Source organism: Physeter macrocephalus, chromosome 4, assembly GCF_002837175.3.
Source record: "Physeter macrocephalus isolate SW-GA chromosome 4, ASM283717v5, whole genome shotgun sequence".
Taxonomy (NCBI): Eukaryota; Metazoa; Chordata; class Mammalia; order Artiodactyla; family Physeteridae; genus Physeter; species Physeter macrocephalus.
The window spans coordinates 97,664,398-97,685,577 of NC_041217.1; the positions used below are offsets into that span (position 1 = coordinate 97,664,398).

General features: G+C 37.6%; 1 protein-coding gene across 1 annotated transcript in view; it reads left to right on the plus strand.

Annotated features, from left to right (window-relative positions):
- Positions 1 to 21,180, plus strand: part of DPYD (dihydropyrimidine dehydrogenase) — an 840,387-nt gene that overhangs the window by 9,262 nt on the left and 809,945 nt on the right. The window lies entirely within an intron of this gene.

Sequence of the window (21,180 nt, forward strand, 5' to 3'; positions counted from 1 at the left end):
CTGGCAGCCTGCCATGGCAGGACCCAGTTCACTTACCAGCAGGCCACCACCAGCACTGGGACCCAGTGGGCCCTGATCCCTCCTACCAGCAGGCTAACACCAGCTCCGAGAAACTTTGGGCCCCTCAGCCAGCCACCCCAGGGCTGGCCACTCACCAGTAGGTTAACACAAGCCTTGGGACACCCTGGGGCCCTGCAGTCAGAGACCCTGCGACTTGGCTCTGCCCAACAATGAGCTGGCACTAGCCCTGGGACCCCATGGGCCCTGGACCCACCTACCAGTGTCCAGCACAAGCCTCAGGCCCCACCAACCCTGGCCCCACCCACCAGCAGGCCAGTATCAGTTCTGAGATATCTTGGACTCCTCATCCAGCTGCCCTGATTTCCAGCTTCACTCACCAGCACACCGGCACCAGGTCTGGGACACCTAGAAACCCACAGCCTGCCATGTCAGGAACCGGCACCACAAACTAGCAGACTGACACTAGATCCAGGAACCTTAGCTCTGCATCCACCCACTCAAGAGCCCAGCTCTGCCTACCACTGAGCCAGTACTAGTCCCAGGACCCCCTGGGGTTCCACAGACAGCTGTCTTGTGACCCATTGCTACCAACCAGTAGCCAGCAGCCTCTGCACAAGGCAAGGCCTGGCAACCAACTGGATGAAGGGCCGGCCACGCCTACCAGGCCATCCACATTAGTCAGCCTGCCACAACAGAAGTACCCATGGAGCCTTCATAGAGGCACCACTAATGTATATAGCTCTGGTGATCAGAGGGGAGTATACTGCTGGGATGCATAAGGCATCTCCTACAGAAGGCCACTTTTCCCAGGTCAGGAAACGTAACCAACCTACCAGATACATAGAAATAAATACAGCAACTTAGGCAAAGTGAGGCGACAGAGGAACATGTTCCAAACAAAGGAGCAACCTAAAACCCCAGAAGAAAAACTAAGTGAAGAGGTAGTCTTCCAGATAAAGAGTTCAAAGTAATGATTGTGAAGATGATCAAAGAACTTGAGAGAAGAATGGATGAACAAAGTGAGAAGTCAGAGGTTTATAACAAAGAGTTAGAAAATATAAAGAGGAACAAAATAGAGGTGAAGAATACAATAATTGAAATGAAAAGTACACTAGAAGGAATCAACAGTAAATGAAATGATACAGAGGAACAAATCAGTGAGCTGGAAGACAGAGTAGTGGAAATCACTGAAGCTGAACAGAAAAAAGAATGAACAGAAATGAGGACAGTTTAAGAGACCTCTAGGACAACATCAAGCTCACTGATATTCCCATTATAGTAGTCCCGGAAGAAGAGAGAGAAAGGGAAGAGCACATGTTTGAAGGTATCATTGGTGAAAACTTCCCTAGCCTGGGAAAGTAAACAGACATCCAGGTCCAGGAATCACAGAGAGTCCCAAATAGGATCAACCCAAAGAGGACCACACGAAGACACATTGTAATTAAAATGGCAAAAATTAAAGATAGAGAATATTAAAAGGAACGAGGGAAAAGCAACAAGTTATGTAGAAGAGAACTCCCATAGGCTATCAACTAACTTTTCTGCAGAAACTCTGCAGGCATAATATTTTTAAAGTGATGAAGGGGAAAACCTACAACCAAGAATACTCTACCCAGCAAGGCTTTCATTCAGATTTGATGGAGAAATCAAAAGTTTTTACAGACAAGCAAAGGAAAAAGAGTTCAGCACCACCAAACCAGCTTTACAAGAAACGTTAAAGAGAGTTCTCTAAGGGAATAAGAAAATACCAAAATTAGAAACATGAAAATTATGAAAGGAAAAAGCTCATTGGGGAAGGCAAGTACACCACATACAAAGCTAGTAAGAAGGTTAAAAGAAAAAAGTGGTAAAATCATCTATATCTGCAATAGGATACACAAAACAAAAAGATGTAAAATATGATGTCAAAAACAGTAGTAGTGAGGGGGTGGGGAGTAAAAATGCAGAGTCGTTAAAATGCATTTGAAATTAAGAGATCAGCAACTTAAAACAATCATATATATATATATATAGTTATATATAAACCTCATATTAACCACAGACCAAAAATCTATAATACATACACACACAAAAAAGAGAAGGAATCATATATAATTTTATATTTGCTTTTTTATCCTGTCAGAAGTATTTCCCTACATTCTTACTAACTTTTTAAAAGGCAGCATGATTCTCTGGGAGTGGAGATACCAAAGTTTATTGAAAACATTTATTATCAGACATTTGTTTTTAGTGTGGTTATTAAAAATAATGCTTCAACAAAATTCTGAAAATGTTGTAAATATACTTGAGAGGGTGGCTTTAATGATTTGTAGTGCATTTCAGTTCTGCCCTTCTAACCTACAATGATTCAACTGAATTAAGCATCTTTAAAAAGTATTTTTTAAATGGAAAAGTGTCTCATTATTGGGTACAAAGACAGAAAGGACAAAATGGAATTGGAACCAATCACCCATTTGCCTCATCCTCCCACCACTGACACAAGGCTGTGGGACACTCAGGCATCTGGATGTCCTTTCCTTTGATGTGGATATGACTTGATTTGCACTAAGTCCTGATCTGATGCTTATTTCTAGATTGTGGCTTTACTGCCTGTTGATGGTTCCTTATTTTTTCTGCTCTGGGAGAGCAGGATGAGTAAGGTTGGGATTCAAGTTGTTACCTTGAATGAATAAATCTCAGGATGTGATTGCAAATGAATAAATGTAACACCAACTGCAGATGTCCCAACATGTGACCAAGGATGGAAACTTTTACATTGTAGCCCCACCTTCAAAATCACTCTGTCAGGCCAGATTCTCAAAGGGTTCTTTCACCTTAGGTCTTTACATCAGAAGAATGAGTAGTGTGTATGTGTGTGTGTTTGTGTGTGTGTACACAAGCACATGTATGTTTGCAATTTTTTCCTTTTTCTTTTCCTCATAGTACTTAGGAAGAGGAAAGGGACAGTGTAACTACTTTTGCCTCAACATAGTTTTCTCACATGACAAATTTGATAAAGCAAAACTTTTTTTTTGTCTTAGATGTGTTAACCAAAATAACTTTTAAAAAAACATTTTCTTTTCTTTATTTTTATTTTTCAATGTTTTAAATCTTTTGGTTGTGCCTCGTGGCATGTGGGATCTTAATTCCTCGACCAGAGATCAAACCTGTACCCCCTGCATTGGAAGCATGGAGTCTTAACCACTGGACCGCTAGGGAAGACCCAAAATAACTTTGATTCATGCTTCATTTTAAAGCTAAAATTTACTTGCAACCTAACTCTGAACATTGGTATGCTTAAGCCTCTATATTTTTATTTATTTATTTTTTTTGTGGTATGCGGGCCTCTCACTGCTGCGGCCTCTCCTGTTGCGGAGCACAGGCTCCGGACGTGCAGGCCCAGCGGCCATGGCTCACGGGCCCAGCCGCTCCGCAGCACGTGGGATCCTCCCGGACCGGGGCATGAACCCGCGTCCCCTGCATCGGCAGGCGACCCTCAACCACTGCGCCACCAGGGAAGCCCAAGCCTCTATATTTTTTGAAAGAGATAAAAACATTTGTAGAAGAAAATTCTCATATGTTCATTAATATTACTGCCCATCACCCCTTCACGCCAAAACTAGACAGTAATAAACAAAACTTTAAAATACTTTTATACATGTTTAAGATCACATTATCATGAAAGGATTCTAGAAGAGAAATTATCCACTGCAGGTATGACTGTTTTAAGGATTTGAAATATTTTTGAGTTGTACAAATTCATATGGCTGCTATCAGTGTATGAATGTGTATGAAATGATACCCTTGAAGGTTAATATTGATTTTTAATTTTTAAATAAACAATTTGATGAAAACTCCTTTCTGATTAGTTCAATTTGCATTTATTTGAATACTGTAAGTTTGAACATTTTTCCACATTTTAAAATAGTTTGCATTTTCTTTTAAACAAATTATGTTAACAGAATTTTAATGTAATAATAAAATAAGAGAAAATAAGAAATACAAATAAGAACAGTAGAAATATCACCGATTTTAAGAAAATTAAGTGCTAATGAATTACAAAATCAGAACAAAACTAATGCTATTTTGGAAACATACCATCCACTAAAACTACCCTCAGATAAATTCAGAAACAGCAATAGATCAGTAGACTTAACCTATTAAAATATTTATTCGTAATATGTAATGGATCATTATTATTTATTTTAATTGTAATGAAAGGGTAGCATGGATTAGTGATTAAGAGTATAGGCTCTGGAATGAGAGTGCTAGTGTTTGTGTCCTAGCTCTGCCACTTACTAGTTTTTGACCTTAGCAAATAACTTTAACTTTCTGTTTGTTTCCTTGCCTGAAAAATCGGGGCAGTAATAGTACCTATATCATAAGATTGTTGTATGGTTGAAGGAAATAGTGCATATTCAGTACTACATATTTTTAATAGTTCTAACGCATAGCAACTGTGTAATTAATGTCAGCTGTTAAAATAGTAATAATGGCTACTAATTATTGTTTTGACTCCAATGGACTTTGTATCTCTGAAAATATGTTTTGATATTTTAAAAACACAGAAATTTACTTTTGTTTGTTTGTTTGTTTTTTTTTGTGGTATGCGGGCTTCCCTCTGTTGTGGCCTCTCGCATTGCGGAGCACAGGCTCCGGACACGCAGGCCCAGCGGCCATGGCTCACGGGCCCAGCCGCTCCGCGGCACGTGGGATCCTCCCGGACCGGGGCGCGAACCCGGTTCCCCTGCATCGGCAGGCAGACGCGCAACCACTGCGCCACCAGGGAAGCCCTATAAATATTTTTAAATGGACAAAACAAAAAAAGTAAATTTCAGGGGCTTCCCTGGTGGCGCAGTGGTTGAGAGTCCGCCTGCCGATGCAGGGCACACGGGTTCGCGCCCCGGTCCGGGAGGATCCCACGTGCCGCGGAGCGGCTGGGCCCGTGAGCCATGGCCGCTGGGCCTGCGTGTCCGGAGCCTGTGCTCCGCAATGCGAGAGGCCACAACAGTGAGAGGCCCACGTACCACAAAAAATAAATAAATAAATAAATAAATAAATAAAAAATTTAAAAAAATAAAAATATTTATAAATTTCTTACTATGTGCTAGGCACTGGTCTAGATTTCAGAAACATATCTGCAAACAAGACCAAAAAGATTTCTGCTCTCAATAAAATTGCATTACAGTAGACAAATAATAGACAGTAAAAAAAGTTTAAAATGTGTGGTAGTTTTAGACAGTATGACGAGTTTTGGCAAAAGTAAACCAGAATAAAGTGATGCAGAATGACTAGTAGAGCCTTCTTTATATGTAGCAGTCAGAGCAGGCTTCCTTATGGAGGTGACTTTTGAACTCAAACCTGAAAGACCAGAAGTCTGCCATGGCTTTTTTTTTTTTAACATCTTTATTGGAGTATAATTGCTTTACAATGGTGTGTTAGTTTCTGCTTTACAACAGAGTGAATCAGTTATACATATACATATGTTCCCATATCTCTTCCCTCTTGCGTCTCCCTCCCTCCCATCCTCCCTATCCCACCCCTCTAGGTGGTCACAAGCCACCTAGCTGATCTCCCTGTGCCATGCAGCTGCTTCCCACTAGCTATCCACCCTACATTTGGTAGTGTATATATGTCCATGCCACTCTCTCACTTCGTCACAGCTTACCACAACAGAGTGAATCAGTTATACATATACATATGTTCCCATATCTCTTCCCTCTTGCGTCTCCCTCCCTCCCATCCTCCCTATCCCACCCCTCTAGGTGGTCACAAGCCACCTAGCTGATCTCCCTGTGCCATGCAGCTGCTTCCCACCAGCTACCCACCCTACATTTGGTAGTGTATATATGTCCATGCCACTCTCTCACTTCGTCACAGCTTACCCTTCCTCCTCCCCATATCCTCAAGGCCATGCTCTAGTTGAGTTAAAAAAGAAAGCAAATCAAAGAGGTAGGATAGAACTTAGTTTGAAGAGCAAAAAGAAGTAACCGATGTGAGGGAGATACAGGTGTTGTATGTAATGGCATTAAGTTTGAAATCCCTATTTGATATCAAAGTGAAGATATCAGATAGGCAGCTGGAAATAAGCATCTGAAGATCAGTGAAGCAGTCCTAGTGGACATAGATATTGGAGAATTATGTGGCTAAGACCACTTAGAGACAGTGGAGCTGGACAAGGGGCTGAGGAGTCTCTGGTATCACAGAGACCAGGGAAAGAGGAAGGATGTGTTAAAGTCAGCTGTCTTTATTGCTGTTGAGAGGGTACGATGAGGGCATAAAGATTCTTTAGTTTGTTAACATGGAGAAATTGTGAGCTTGACAATAGCTAGCTTGGAGAAGGGAGCCAATAAGAGTGGACTGAGAAGAGAACAGAATATAAGGAAGTGATAGTATGACAAGTGAAAACTCTGGGGAAAAATTCTGCTGTAAAGAGGAACATGGAAATGGGGAAGTAGCTGGAAGGGGATAAAAGAGCATATACACTTATTAATGGAAGAGATGCAGTGGAAAGAGACACCAGTGTTGAATCCATAGGAGGGATAATTACATGTATGAAAGGATTCTTTTGGTGAGAAGGAATAAGATTGATAATGTAAGCATTAGAGTAGAAAAAAATGTAGAGAGGTGGTATATTGGGTGGTGGGAAATTGAGGGAGTTCCCATCTGATTGTTTTTATTAATAAGCATATGAGGCAATATCGTTAACTGAGGCTAAGAGGAAAATGGAATATAGATTTGAAGAACAGATGAAAGTATGAATAGATTTTCTGCAAAGTGGGAGAATGAAAACAATAAGAAAGTACAGTAGGATTGTTAGGCAGTGTTTGTTTTCCATTTGAAATTTGTCAAAAATTTAACATGAGAACCGTGAACATAATTGGGAATTCTCCAGCCACTTTTAGCTACTTGGGTAGCAGAGAAAGTAGTTAAAGGGCTTAATTGGGTTCAGATTTGCCTGGGCAATGAAGTTGATGTGAGAGAGGGGAAGGGAGTTAAGGGTGTTTTGAAGATGAGGAAAGTCAGAATACCAGGGGTGCACTCAATGGATTGGCAGTCTCAATAAGGTCAAAGAAGTTTTGTAAGGGGGAAGAGTATAAGAGGTGAAGATTAGAGTGGTGTGTTTGAAATAAAGCTTTTGGAGGTGGTGCAATAATTAATAACAAGGCTAAGGGAGATGGTGGCTGAAGTGATGTGGAAGAAAAAAAAAATTGTTGGTGAGCCTGTTGAGTAAGAGGCAGATGCTGGATGATCTAAGTGGCTGTTGAAGTCACTGGACTGCTGAAAAGAATGGAGGGTATGGAAAGAAAACTCGATGTTAAATTTTCACTGAATTTGGGCAGAGGGTGGTGTGATCAAGGGATTGGTAGATGAGAGGAACGCAGAGTTATAAGGAGGAGAATACAGAGGAAAGATGATGTGAAGATATATGAGGAAAGATGGCCATATGACTACGGAGGCCGAGATTGGAGTGATGCATCTACAAGCCTAGGAATGCAGAGGATTGTCTGCAAACACTAGAGCCTCCAAAGACAACCTGCAGGTGTCAGAGGAAATATGGCCAGTTGACACTTTGATTTCAGACTTATAGGCCTTAGAACTGTGAGCCTGTTGTTCTAAGCCACCCAGTTTGTGGTATTTTTTAAATGGCAACCTTAGCAAATGAATACAGATTTTAATATAAATTGCAAAAAAGCTGGGATATTTGTGGAAGGAAGCAAGGGAAGGAAGGATGAGATTTTGGAAGTAGAGATAGCTAAAGTTTGTAAAAGAGAAGATCTTTATTAAATTAACATTCATAGTTTAAGGAAGTAATTAGGGTTAAATATCATAATATATTTGAGAGAACCCTAAATATGCTATTAAAGTCCTAGTTCTGCCACTGTATAGCTTTGTCAAATTAAGCTAATTTCTGTATCTATAAAATGGAGATCACAATCATTGTCCTGTCTACCTCATACTATTATTAATTGGAACAAATGAATTAAGAACAAATGCATCTGGAAGCTGATATTATCATGAAGTTCTTTAACTTACAGACATGTACAGTCCTTGTATGAGGGGAAAATATGTTTATTATCAAATACGATAAAGAACCAAGTAGATACATTCTAAAATCTATACTAAAAATTAAATATGTATTTTTCCAAAGCTAAAGTTACCAACAAGGTATATACCGTCATTCAGTTTTATAAGTAATTGTTAAGTATCTGCTATATCCTAAGCACTACATTAAGTACCATGTGGGAACTGGCTAAAAAGATAAATGAGTCTCCCCTCAATGAGCTTATGACATCAGAATGGCATTTGAAGCAAATTCACAAATAAGTATAAATCAGGACAGAAAGTGAAAAGTGCTTGGCTGTGATGGTTCAGAATTATGGTGTTAGAATTAAAGTATGCATGTTATAAATCCACATTCATGCAGCTTGGTGATTTAGCTTTACACTCTTTTCATTTTATTAAATAAATAATAATAAAGAGATTTCATGTAAGTTGTGTTATAATCTTCTCCCACCTTCACTCCAATCTCCTGTAATTCAGGGGCCAAAAATGAGTTAGGTGTCTGTTTCTAGGGACAGGTAGAGGAGGGCTCTCCTGGCTGAAATGGGTCAAGTGTAAGACCAGGTGTAAGTACAGGAGCTGGCAGTGTTGGAGTTAAGAAGGGTGAATGTGGGTCTGTGTACTCACAGCACTTTTTTCCTCCCTGCCTTACTTGAAAACATGTTTCCAGCCTTACAAAGATATATTAGTTTCAGAAATGATAAAACCAAGGGCATAGAAAGGTTAAATGGTTCGACTAAAGTCAGTAGTGAACTGGAAACTAAAATCTATGAATATAAGCCTAGTTTTACATTGCTCTTTATTCAGACATTAAAATACATGACATGAAAATTAGGAGTAAAAGAAGTACAGGAGTGGGAAGTCCTTCAAACGTTACCTCATTTTTTCCCACTGTATGCATTCACAAAATTTCTCAATAAGATGTTTTATATTCAGTTCTTCAAGGAGTCCTTCACATGTGTAAGTGAAACAAGGTATGAATGGCTTCTAATCCACAGGCCAGATGGCTGCAGTGGAGGGGAGCTGATGAGGTTTCATCAGTCACTTCTCAACATGGTGTCAACTGACCAGTTTTGCCCTTTGCCAGGCTTTAATTGTTGGAGAAATTAGGAAAAATAGGCAAAATGGACTGTAGAACTGCAATTGGCTTTGGGATTATATATATATATATATATTTTTTTTCTTTAGTTTCTATACATTTAGACATTTGTTATAAAACATTCACTGGATCCCTTGACTGAAGGACATTATTCTTTTGCAATTCTGCTTTATAACAGTGATGATGCCACTGTCAAGACAATCAGTTCATATTTGAGAATTAGAAAAAAATCATTACAAGGCTATGATCTGTGGTTAATTTATATAAGCCTAACCATTGCCTCTTTTGCATCTTTAGTACTAATACAATTTTGAATTAATTATGCTACGATGGTAAATACTTAGAGTTGCATATTGTGTAATTGTAATTTGCTCTACAATGTTCAAAACAAAGGAATTTGTCTAGTTCTCAGTTAATCTGAAGATGAAATAAATCAGGAGTCTGTGTAAATATTTCATTTCTCAATTTTAAAATAGTATACCTCCACATAAACCTATGGTTTAAAAATATAACCTTTGGGTTTGATAACTTTTATTCTTTGAGTCAACTTTTCTGGGGATATTAAATTACATTGGCTAGTTATGCAAATGCTCATGCTATTACTCAAGCTCACCAGTGCCTTTTAATATTCATGGGAACTACTTTGGATTAACATGGAACTTTGAGCTCTCTCCATATTATTAAGGTACTGTCACTGAAGTATTATGATTACCTTGCTGCCCAGTGAATCCTGTGGAATAATCTCTGAATTATCCCATTGTTTTAATAAAGGCATCTTTAAATGTAATTTAATTAGTGTAACAAATGGACAAAATAAAAATAAAAAATAAAGAAAAGCTTTTAAGGAAATCAGTGGTGCTCTTTATTATTCCTCCCAGTGATAGGCTGGTAAACAACTGATAGGGAGTGGAGAGAGGGGGACGGGGAGCAGGGAAGCCATGATTTGTAGTGTTTGCTGATTACCAGGGGGTAAATACATCCTCCACAGCAGGTTTTACACCCTAAAAACATGAAGTTGGGAAAAAATGTTAACTGTAGGCTCTCCAGTACCCGCTGGAGCTGGGTCCAGCTCCAACAACACTGACTTCTCTGCAGCTCTCTCCATCTTCTCTCCATTCCTTTTCTAGAGGCAACACTTTTAGCTGTTCCTGCTTTTAATTTACCCATAGTATGATTCATCTATCACATTTTTGGACATTTTTCTTTTTATCTTTGGCTATTTGCCTAGCAGTTTTGGAAAAGTACAATTTTTTAAAAGACCACTTAAAGGTTAAATTAAGATTTTAAAACACTAAATATCTGGATCTCTGGGTTCCTCTAGTAGAGTTGAAACGAATTTAAATTACCAAATAGTGGGCTAGAAAGTGAAAAACAGTGAAATGTAAGATAGTTCCAAGAAAAGTTTTCCAAGGAATAATTTTAAAAAGATATTAGTGAACCTAAAGATATTGCTATGTTAATAATAGAATTAATGTAATAACACAGGACATTTCTACAGCCTTGCTCATATTAGATATTGCTTTGCTAGTCTAGTATGTTTTGCCTATTTCAAGATTCTGGTTACGGCAGAAGGTCTACTTTGGAACTGATTCATGAATTGTGAGAAACACCATATTTTTATATACTTAAAAGTTATCAAATGCTTCAGTTCCATAACGTGTATTTTTAGGAGGGTTAAAATTTCATTTTATTTAAAATTTTCACTTTTTCCAATAAAAATTATTATGTTCAATGTAAAAAAAAAAGCAAAAGAAGTCTGAGATATCTCATTCTCTGTGATAATGTTAAACAGATCATTTCTAGTATTTCAAGTTTTTATTTCACTTCATAGTAAATACTACAAGAGATGTATTAATCATCCAGCCTTTGCTTCCGTAAATCTTAACAAGTGTGTAAATAGCACAAATGTTGCTCACAATCAATTCTGTTATGTAATGATGTAGCAATCTTGTTAATTTCCATCACAGAGAGTCTTCCATTAAGTCAAATCCTCCTCTATGCCAACATAATAACCTTAATTACAAGTTAATATCCATCATTTTTGAGGAAAATGTTTATACCTTTGAATAAGTTTAAATGCCAGGAAGGCTTATAGAAAGTATGTGGACCTATACAGTGATGGAATTGCCTTTTATCAAACACCTGGAAGTTACTACAGTTATTTAGATTGAAATAGAGAGTAATAGCTGATTGTTTCCTAGTAGTCTGCCCCATTTTAGAAAAGTCTTAAAAGGTAAATGGTTCTGTTTAGTATGCTCTTTTTACTAAATATTCTATGACTAAAATAAATCTCACTAGAAGCTGAATGCTACTAATTTGATAAAATTATTACTCATTACACAGCAATGTAACTCTGCTTAAAATTTATTTTCAGTTATGAATCTGTAAAATGACAGCTGAAGTGCAAGAAGCTTTGTATTGAAAGTGACAGTGATAATTTACTCATCTTGAGATGAATAGTATTTCAGTGGCAATGGAAAACTTTTAATGCTTAAAGAATTATTTTAAATATGGGGATCATGTGATCTTTCCTGTGGAAACAAAAGAAGCCTAGTTTTATCCAAAAAATCTGAAACACTGAACTTCTGACCTATTATGCCTCTCTCTGGTCTTATTATTTATACATCTCTTGATTGTTGCTCCATTTCTGCTTTTATATATACTTCCAGTCAAAAGTGTGGTCAGAGGCAATGTAAAATAGTGGATAACTCAAAATATTTTGTAGCTTCTTTGTAGTAATATTTTTATATGAATATGGTAAAGTAATGGAATCAGGAGACTTGGTCCTAATCTTGACTGCCTTTAACTTGGGTTTTCCTTTCACCTTCCTAGGTTCATCTGTAAATGGAGGTCCCTTACGGCTCTAACACTCTAAGGAGGTGTAATTCAATTCATTGTGAGCCTCATTTATGTTATACCTATACAAGGCACTGAAGATACTGAGATGAGTCATAGCCAGTCATTATAGTCGATATGCTCAAGTCTCATTGGGCAGACAGGCACATAAGTAGACTTTTTTTTTTTTTTTTACAGTGTAGATTTCAATTGGAACACATGATCTAATAATAATATATGTAAAAAATTTTATAAACTGAAAGTGTTAAGCATATAATTTCTATTATAATGGAAGTAGTGTTACTTGGCATTTCTAAGTTGTAAATTGTATTTTTGGTACCAGAGCATCTGTGATTTCTTCACAATTAAGGAAAGATCTTAGCTTTTCAGATAAGATGTCTGGACTTAATTCAAATTCAACAATTGAAAGGCACTGGTAACATGCTGTATTTCACTGTCAGTTTTTTTAGTCTGTGTGTCATTTGTAAGATAACACCAGTACTCAAGTGATGTGTCAAAAAGAATTGAACACTTTTTCCTAAGCCAGTTCTGTATCCCAATTTTTATTTTCTGTGGTTACCTTTTCTCTTATAATCACAAATTCTTGACATGGGAGATACACTTATTTTTCTGTCTCTTACAGCTTGCATTTATTGTCATCACCTCCTTCCAGAGTTTCCTTAACAATATTTCTAAGATTTGCCTCTTTCTTTTTGTTTAACCTCGAAATAGGTAATCAGTGTATACCAGTTAGTTTGTTAGGTGCTGTGGCTAACAGACAGATAATAGATTTTTCTTTAAGTCTGACCTATTCGTGTCTTATTTACATTGTTATATGTCCTAATACAAAACTCATTTCATTATTTACAATGAATATACAGCAATCTTTGAGTTACATACATTAAAAATAAATCTGAAGCTAATATTGCTGCCCATGGAGGAAGTAGAGTAGTGATTAACAGTATAGAATCTGAAGACACTCTGCCACTTTCTGGGCAAGTTACTTAACCTCCTTGTGATTTTGTTTCCTCATCTATAAACTGGCAATAATAATAGTAATGGCATCATAGGATCAACTTGAAAAACACTTAGAATGGTGCCTCGTGTACTGGAAGCTCCCATTTAACTTCAGCTATTATAAGCAGTCGTCCAGTGTAAGAACATTAGAAAAATGTGCCGAAGTATTTCTACAAAGAAGAAATGTTATAAAATTTTGAGAAAGAGGAGTTAAGCTGTCTTCTTTTTGAAATATATATTAGGCTGAGAATAAATCCTGAAATTAAGTCTGAAAATATTGATAGAGATAGTGTATCTTGGGAGCACAGAGTGTGTAATCTACCACAGCCTGGTAAGTTGGGTTTAACATAGCTTGGTTCGAGTGTGGATTGAAGGCAAGGAGTGTGCAAAGGATGGTTATGGAAGGTTTCCAGAAAACAGTGTACAAAGGAACATTGGGTAAATTTTTATTCACATCATCGTGCCATATTGTAAAAAATTCATGTCAGTTAAAATGGAGAAACCTATTAGCAGTCAATCAATGGAGATTAAAATGAATCATTTTTTTTTTCTGTGCTGGCACAACAAAGTTTCCATTGATCATTTTTTGAAATGAGTAATTTTCGGTTTAGGATTTTTGACATGGTGATGGGTTTCAAGAAAAATACTAACTTATGCTGATGTGATTTCCCATTTTTCTTTTAAGTACATAAGCCAAATGCTTTCATTTTGATGTTTATATATATTCTGGGTCCAAATAGTTTGCTTGTTGATGGGACTATCAGTGCTTCCCACACCTACTTGGCCACCAGAATCACCTCGGGCACTGTAAGAACCAGTTTATGAGGCATATTATAGAAAAAATTAATAAAAGTGTCTTAAACAAGACAGTGATTTATTTCTTCCTCATGTAAAGCATCCCAGAGATACATAGTGCAGGGCATGCAGCACCTTTTTCTTGTCAGCAGGCTTCTGTCTTTACGCTCTGATATTCTCAAGTCCACCTCATTGTTCAGTTTGGAAGTTAGAACTCCAAAAGGATGGAGGAAGGGGAAAAGAAGGGTGCACCTCTCCCTTTAATGAGACTTCCTAAAAGACCCACACTTCTAAATACATCTTACTGGCTGACACTTAGTTGAATATATGAGTGGAGAAATCACTTTGTTGCCATTTAGAGAATTTTTCTATGTTTTTTTGTCAAGATGCTTTAGAAAGTTAAGTTGTGTGGGAGAGAGTGACTGTTAAAATATGGTACTCTTGTCTCTACTTCCACTTCTGCTCAAGGTGGAGTAAAAGGTAATGAGTTTACATTTTGTGTCAGGGGTCCCCAAGACCACTCTCAGACTCATTGATTCACTAGAAGTATTCACAGAACTCAGAAGTTATTATATTCATGATTACAGTTTATTACATGAAAGATATATTAAAATCAACAAAGAGAAAAGGAACATAGGTCAAATCCAGAGGAAACCAGGCACAAGCATTCAGGTGTCCTCTCTCAATGGAGTTATGTGGGACATGCTTAATTCCCCCAGCCGCAATGTGTTAACCACATGTGTGAAGTGTTGCCAGCCAGGGGCGCTGACCCAGGCCTTAGTGTTCACAGTTTTTATTTGGCCTTAGTCACAGAGGCATATAGTGCTACATGGCTGACTTCAGTTACTCAAGCACCAGACCCCCAGAGAAAAAGCAGATGTTCATCATTAATCACACTGTAAGCTTAAACTATCTAGTCAGGTTAGTGTAGCATGGCCCAAGACCTTAGGCATATAAAAGTACTCAGATCAGAGCATTCCCAGCTTGGTTCCCAGGAGTGGGTCAAGGGCCACTTCTGAAAATAGTCCTTTTCTGGTAATGTGCAGGATTTGAGCAACTCAGGCCTACTGAATGAACCCGTTCCTGCATACATTCCCACCTGACAGTAAAAAACAAATGAAGCGTATGAAACAATGGTTGTTAATAAACTAGCTATCAGGCAACAAAAGATTCTGATCCCTGAGAGACAGATAACAAAGGAGGAGAGCCCCCAATATTTGCCCAGCTTACTCTCTTGAGAGAGTTTATAAGCTTCAGCTCAGGAAGTGGGAACCCACCCAGGGCCTAGTGGACTCTGGGGAGACCAAGGCCGTTGGAGTTTGTAGCACAGAGTAACAGAGGAGAGTGCTTCTCAGAGGGAAACCCAGAGCTCTGAAGGGGGCCTCCCCCTGAGTCTTCCACAGAGGAATGATGAGCACATGAATGTGAGAAAAGTGACCCAAAGCTGGGTAAAGGACAATCTGAGAGAACTAGAGGAACAGTACCTGACATTTACACTGGTCTGGGAAGAATGCCTGCTCCCGCCAGCCAGACTGGAACACTTCATGATTCACAGGGCATTAGGCACTTGCCTCATTAGTGGAATATAATTAACCCTGGACTAAATGCTGCTCAGATACCACCTCACAAATTTTAAAAGCAAGACCCAAGAGGATCAAACTATTTCCACATAACTACGTCTTAGAACAAAACTCAAGAATATAAATAGGAATACAGAAACATCCCAAGAAGGTGCAATCCACAATACCTGGCATCCAATTAAACATTACTAGACATTTTTGAAAAGAAGTAGGAAAATACAATCCATAATGAGGATAAACATGAATGAATTGAAACAAACTCAGAACTGAGACAGATGTTAGAATTAGTAGAGGACATTAAAATAGTTATAACATGTTCTATGTGTTCAAAAAGTTAAGTAGAGGCACAGAAGATAAGACAGAAGTGCTAAATTGAACTTATAGAAATGATAACTACAATATCTATGATGAAGGATACACTGGATAAGATGAAACACTGATTAGATAGTGCAGAAGAAAAGGTAGTGAACTTGAGGACATAGCAATAGTAAATATCTGAAATGAAGCATAGAAAAAGAAAATGAGCTGCAAGTTGTGGGACAGCTTCAAGTGGCCTAATATATACGTACCTGGAATCCCCTAAGGAGAGGAGTGGTGGTGGGATGAGAAATCAGAAAAAAATTTGAAAAAATAAATCCATAGGTCCAAAAAGCCCAATGAAGCCAAGCAGAAGAAATACGAAGGAAACCACACAAAGACACATCATAATCAAATTGCTGAAAACCAGTTATAAGGAGAAAATCTTCAAAGCAGACAGAAAAAAACAGGCAAACTAGGTTCAGAAGAACAAAGATAGGGTAAACAGATTTCTCCTTGGAAACCATGCAAGTGAGAAGACAGCAGAGCGACGTATTTAAAGTACTGGGAAAAACACACAACTCTCAACCTAGAATTCTATACCCAGTGAAATCAGCATTCGAAAACTAAGGTGAAAAAGACTTTTTCAGACAAAAGCTGAAAGAATGTATCAGCAGCAAACCTTCACTGTAAGAAATGTGAAAGGAAGTCACGTCCTTCAGACAAGGAAAATGATATCAGGCAGAAATATTAATTTACACAAAGGAATACAAAACTGCAAAAATGGTAACTGCATGGGTAAATATATGGTTTTTACTTATTTAAAGGTCATTAAAAGGTAATTATTTAAATGAAAACTATGTAGTGTGGGGTTTATAATATATATAAAAGTAAAATGCAACATGGATAAAACATTGAAAACATTGTGCAAAATGAAAGAAAGCAGTTACAAAAGACCATATGTTGTGTGATTCTGTTTGTACGACATGTCTGGAACAGGTGAATCCATAGTGAGAAAACAAATAATCCAATTAAAAAGGCAGATGCAAATAGAAATTTCTCAAAGAGGTCATACAAATGGCTAATAGGCATATGAAAAGGTGTTCAACACCTCTAATCATCAGTGAAATGAAAATTGAAACCACAGTGAGAGCCTACCTCACACTGTTAGGGCTGTTACCAGAAAGACGAAAGATAATGAGTGCTGGCGAGAATGTGGAGAAAAGGGAACTCTTGTGCACTGTTGTTGGACTGTAAATTGGTACAGTGATTATGGAAGAGAGTGAAATTTCCTCAAAAAATTAAAATTGGAACTACCACATGATCAGCAATCCCACTTCTGGGTATATATTCGAAGGACAGAAATCAGTATCAGAAGAGAAGATACTTGCACTCCCATGTTCATTGCAGCACTAGTCACAATAGTCAAGATACAGAAACAACTCAATTGTCCATCAGTGGATGAGTAAATAACTAAAATGGAGTACACACACACACACACACACACACACACACACACACACACACACACAGGAATATTCAGCCATAAAAACGAAGGAAATTCTCTCATTTGCAATGTCATGGATGAACCTGGAGGACATTGTGCTAAGTGAAATAAGCTGGGCACAGAAAGGCAAAAATAGGGCCTGGGAGGTGGGGGAAATGGAGAGATGATTGTCAAAGGGTACGAATTTTCAGTTATGCAGAGTGAATGTGTTCTAGAAATCTGATATGTACAGCGTGGTGACCATAGTTAATAATACTGTATTGCTTGACATTTACAGAGAGTAGACCTAAAATGTTCTTCCCCCCCCCACACGAAAGGTAACTGTAAGGGGATGGCTATTTTAATTAGCTCGATTGTGGTAACATTTCATGATGTATATGTATATTAGAACAACATTGTATACCTTAAATACATATATAATTTTATAATCTCTCAATTATACTGCAGTGAAGCTGGGAAAAAAGAACAGACAAATCTGTAGTCAGGAAGTAGATTAATGATTGCCTGAATCTGGGAGTTTGGGGGAAATGGAAAGTGACTGCTAATGGGTATGGATTTTTTTGGGGAGGGGGAATTGATGCAGTGTTCTAAAATTGATTATGATGATGGTTGCACAGCTCTGTGAATGTACTAAAAGCCATTAACTTCTATACTTTAAATGGGTAAACTGTGGTAAGTGAATTATATCTCAATAAAGCTATTATAAAAATTACTTGAAAAGTTAAAAAAAGGTAAAAAATATGAAAAAAAAGTAAAATGTATGACAACAATAGCACAAAGAGAAATACTGGGCAACTTGTTCATCATCAGGGAGTTGACAAGAGCATCTCTAGTAGTGATAGGAGCAGAAAATTATTTCAATGAAGACCCAGTGGGTGCCTGAACATTTTTTAACTGGAAATATACATGCATTCCTCTGTGAAGTGTTTATGCCCTTTTTGTATTTATCTTGGCATTTTCTTGTTTTCTTAATAATTTGTGTGAGCCTTGTATATGTTATAGATTAATGCTTTGTCATATTTCTTTTTTTTTTTTTTTTTTTTTTTTGCCCTGTACGCGGGCCTCTCACTGTTGTGGCCTCTCCCTTTGCGGAGCACAGGCTCCGGACGCGCAGGCTCAGCGGCCATGGTTCACGGGCCCAGCCGCTGCGCGGCATGTGGGATCTTCCCGGACTGGGGCACGAACCCGTGTTCCCTGCATCGGCAGGCGGATTCTCAACCACTGCGCCACCAGGGAAGCCCTGTCATATTTCTTTGATAAATTTGATTGATATAGTTTAATAAGTGTTTGGAATAAGCTTTGAATTAGGATGGGAAATCAAATATTAATATCTAAAGTCCATTCCAACTCTAAATGTACTAAATCCTAGAGACCCTGAGAAGATTCAGAGAGTTAATTTTATTTGTTCCTGAAAGGAAACCAGTTTAGGTCAAGTAGTATTTAATTACAACTGAAGAGTAGTAAAAGAGGCTTCATTTCTTCATATCTTAATTTAGGTTTAAATCCAAAGTATTTAAAGTGAGATATTTATGCCCCTAGTTGGAATTGCTAGATCATGTTTGTTAAAGAATTGAGATATCTTGATCTGACTTCATACTGCATATTTTCCATTAGCTAATACTACTTTTTATAATAAATGGAGATCATTCTCTTAGGCACTCAAACAAAGGTCATTAAGAATACAAGGTATCACTTAAGAGAAGGGGCTTAGATAGTAATTATATCCATGAATTTTATATTAATTAAAAGTTATTTAATACACAAAATTATATCTTTCTCATGGAACTGATCTTATTTCATATATAAATTTGATTTTTCCTCCTTTTAAAAACTTTTCATAATATTTTCTCCACATCAGTAAGTATTTTTTTAAACACAATTTATAATAAGTATGTATATTACTCAACTGTAGACAGACCGTAATTTAACTTTTCTTGCCAAGTATTTTCCAGGTTTTTGTTGTTATAAACAACAAGTTAAACTTTTAAGAGGATCTCCTTTTTATTTTAAAGATTACAAGGGAAGCCCTTAAAAAATACACTTCAAATCTAGCCTTTCCTAGACTCACCTTCTGGGCTGACTTAGCACCATGCATTGCTCTATGAACATACTTAGACCACTATGTTTTAATTTTTTTGTGTCTACGTCATTCATTGGTCTGCATCTTCTTTTGTCATAGGGACCACATCTATCGTATGTTGGAGATGTCTGTGTTGTGTAATAAAATCCAAAATTTTGACCCTAGAACATGTTCAAAGTGGATAACAAGTAATTCATTTGTTTTCTTGTCAGAACTTTTTGCTGGTGTTATATTACCACAGATTGCAAGGTTCAGTTCAAAGTGTTTCACTGCTGCTTCAGCAAGTTAGTTGCATGATTAAACCTTCCAATGAAAGTAGGAAAACACTGACCTCCCATTTTGGAGTAGTTAATGATTATATGGCTTAAAAATCTTTGTAAGTGCTGACAGATACTGAATGGTGTTCTTTGTCCTCTGCAATAGAATGAACACTAAGAAGAAAACAAAATTCTGTTTGTTTTGCCAGCATTAAAGTTCGTTCTCCCGTGGAAGTTTCTTGCTGCTTTTTATGACTGTTTTGTTTTGCTAAAGAACTTTTCTTATTAACAATTTTTTGCATAATTTTACTAATGAAAAATTATGCTTGGTTTTGAGGACAGGAGGATATATAAACTATATCATTGCTTTTGGGGGTTTTACTGAACAGTTTGATGAGAGGGCATTTATATTAATAATTACTTGATATCCTATCTGATGTGTCCAATGACAGTGGCAATAGGTTATCTAGAAGTTCATGGATATGATCTAAATAGAGGCAGGGACAGTTCTTAATTTTTGGAGGAAATAGTTCTTAGTTCTTAAAGGAAAGTTAGCATTTAAACTAACATAAAGTGGCTGCATCCTAGACAGGAAGTGATGTGAGCAGAGGTGTGGATGTAGGATTGTACACAGACTCAATAAACAACAAATAGGTGAGAGTGGAAGTATGTTGGAGTGGTAGGTGGTACCAGATTGAATAGTAAAGTGATAATTTTTATTGGCATTAGGTATGTAACAGGGAAACATTCAAACTTTGTGGTGTGTTTATGTGTGGGTACCAGATTGAATAGCAAGGTGATAGTTTTATTGGCATTATGTATGTAATGGGGAGACATTTAAGCTTTGTGGTGTGTATATGTGTGCATGCACGTGCATTTATATGTGTGTAGGATGTCTGTTATATAGGAAAGAGAGAAAGTACAGAATTGAGGTGAATAGTTTAATTGGGAGAGTATTATTATATCATGATCCAAGTGTACTGTAATAGGATCTGCAGTAGTTTGTAGAAATAGGAAATACAGAGGATGGGCCAGATGTAAATAACATTGGCATTGTGTGGGTTTAAGGAACAAAAGAAATAGTTATAGATTGACCACATGTGAAGTTCAATTTACTGGAGAAGTGGTGGTATTATTGACAGAAGTCAAGTGGAGTTAAAAAGTTGGGTGAAAAAGACAATACATTGTTTTTTGATGTGAAGAAATTGAGATAATGATGGAACATGCAGGTGGGTTATTTGGCATCCAGTGAAGTAGATAACTGTAGATCAAGACAGAGATCTCAGGGTTTGGAATATAGATATAAGACTCAGCTGCAGAAATCATCAATAAAGGGGCATGCAGAAGAGGTCCAAGGACCCTTAATTGTGGTCAAGAGGGCAATGGAAGTCACAGAAGTAAAGGTAGTGAATAGAAAGAGAGGCCTTAAAACTCTTATACCAGAGAAACCAAAGACGATGTATTTCTGGATAGAAGAGCAAATCAACAGTATTGAATACGGCATAAAAGTCATGGAGAGGGCTTCCCTGGTGGCGCAGTGGTTGAGAATCCGCCTGCCGATGCAGGGGACACGGGTTCGTGCCCCGGTCCGGGACGATCCCGCATGCCGCGGAGCCATGGCCGCTGAGCCTGCGCGTCCGGAGCCTGTG